Here is a 2,103-nt window from a genome sequence, read left to right on the forward strand (position 1 = left end):
AGAGAGAGAGAGAGAGAGAGAGAGAGAGAGAAAGCACAAAGACACAAAGTTCTGGAGGAATGTCCTCATCTAGACTGTGAATCCAGCCAGTCTGCAGTCCCATTGCATGGAGTCCAAGGCACGTGACTAAGGAATCAAGGGATTCAGCTGCTTGCATCTATGATCTCATGATGAGTTGGAGGCTCAATTCCTTCATGGGTGAATGAAGAGCCTTCCAACCCTATGCCTGTTTCTTCTGTCCCTTTTCCCAAGTACATGGGTTGCCTGGTGTCTTTCACCTGTGAGCTATGACTCCATGGATCCTTCTCCCTCTCTGAAGTGTTGTTCTCAATGTGTCTGCTCATGTACTTCCCTCTGCCCCTCTGTGAAGTGTTGCTTTCTATTCTGTGCCCATGCTGTCCTTCTGGGTAAACAGTCCTGTCCATAGCTTCTGCTCACAGGGCTCTGTGGCCACTGAGCCCTGGAAATGGTTGAGAAAGCCAATGTGAACTTGGCCTATCGTCTCTGCAACTGAAATCTTAAAGGGAACAGGAAATAGGTTCAAAGGAGAAGACTGAAGCCAGAGAGAGAGAGAGAGACAGACAGAGAGAGAGACAGAGAGAGAGAGAGAGACAGAGAGAGAGAGAGACAGACAGAGAGACAGAGAGAGAGACAGAGAGAGACAGAGAGAGACAGAGAGACAGACAGACAGAGACACAGAGAGACAGAGAGACAGAGACAGAGAGACAGAGACAGAGAGACAGAGACAGGAAGAGACAGAGACCGACATAGAGACAGACAGAGACACAGAGAGACACAGAGACAGACAGAGAGACAGACACTGCTCAGTGTCTCTTGCCCTTTTTGTTCAGAGCTCACCGTCTGAGGATTATCCCGGGCAGAGATTGCACCTGTGGCTTCTGACCGCTGTGAGGCTGTCAGGTAGCACACCCACCCTATGATACCTGTGTCTCCTGGCATGGGGACTTCACACCATACCTGCAGTGCCATTGGGAACTTCCCAAGCCTGTCCTCCTAGAGCCCCTCTGGGAGTGCTCTCTCTGGGTGTGACATATGCTTGTGAGTAATCCAAGAGTAGGCAAGTGGCCCTTGCAACCTTTCCTCAGGGCAAAGCCTTCAAGGTTGTTTCCTAAATCCCCACATACTGGCAGTCACTTGACCTTGCTTTGGCTTGTTCAGTCTAAAAGCATGGAGGGATTCTGTTTTATCTTAAAATTTGCATTTTCTTTTGGTTGTAGAAAGGCTGAATCTCTCTTGGTCATAATAAGAGCCTTTAGAACAGTGCCTTGCTCTGTATAGATGTGTGTATGCATATTATACATACTCACCTGAGCCAGACTGCTCAAGTGTCTGTGGCCGTGCCAAACACAGTGCCTGGCATATGGCAAAATGTTCAGTGGGCATCTGCTGAATAAGCAACCCTTGAAGCCCAAGGAAAACATGTGATCTGGGGTGCCCGCAAATTCTGAGCTTGTCCATGAACATCCTGTGTGGACCCTAAGAGAAGGAGCGAGTCCTGTTCCTGTACCATCCCCCAACCAAACCTCATAGCAACCACACACGGCCCTTAGTTCCTGAGCCGCAGCTTGAAGTGTTTCTCCAAAGTTTTTATCTGTCTGCTTTTCACTGGCCCTGCCCCCCATAACTCTTCCTTCACTGTAGCGTCCTACCTGTCCTTTCATCCCCACTCAAATGTCAATCACGCTTTCAGCAACCTCAGCTTGTCTCTCTGTTAGCCAGGGAGTCAGGATCACTTCCCCCATCTATCCCCCATCAGGCTACGAGCAGGATTGTAGTCGAAACATTTGTACCCACTATTAAACCAACCATGAATTGAAAATGTTGGAAACCCATTTCATCGGTACGGAGCATGAAATAAACATCCCTTGTCATCATTTCCTAAAACAACTTTTTGCATAGGATTTACATCATGTTAGATATGATATATAATATATATGTAGATGATTTAGGGCATATAGGATTATATAGTTTATATGCAAATACTATTCCATTTTATGGAAAGATGTTGAGCATTGCGGTTTCTAATACCCATGGGAGGATGCTGGAACCATTCTACTTCAGATGCCATATTTCATCTGGATT

The 2,103-nt window shown here is 47.0% G+C and overlaps 1 protein-coding gene across 1 annotated transcript in view; it reads right to left on the bottom strand.

Annotated features, from left to right (window-relative positions):
• Capn13 (calpain 13) overlaps nt 1-2,103 on the bottom strand; it is an 88,744-nt gene that overhangs the window by 47,145 nt on the left and 39,496 nt on the right. The gene's annotated exons all lie outside the window — the stretch shown is intronic.

Source organism: Mus caroli, chromosome 17 (genome assembly GCF_900094665.2).
Source record: "Mus caroli chromosome 17, CAROLI_EIJ_v1.1, whole genome shotgun sequence".
Lineage (NCBI taxonomy): Eukaryota > Metazoa > Chordata > Mammalia > Rodentia > Muridae > Mus > Mus caroli.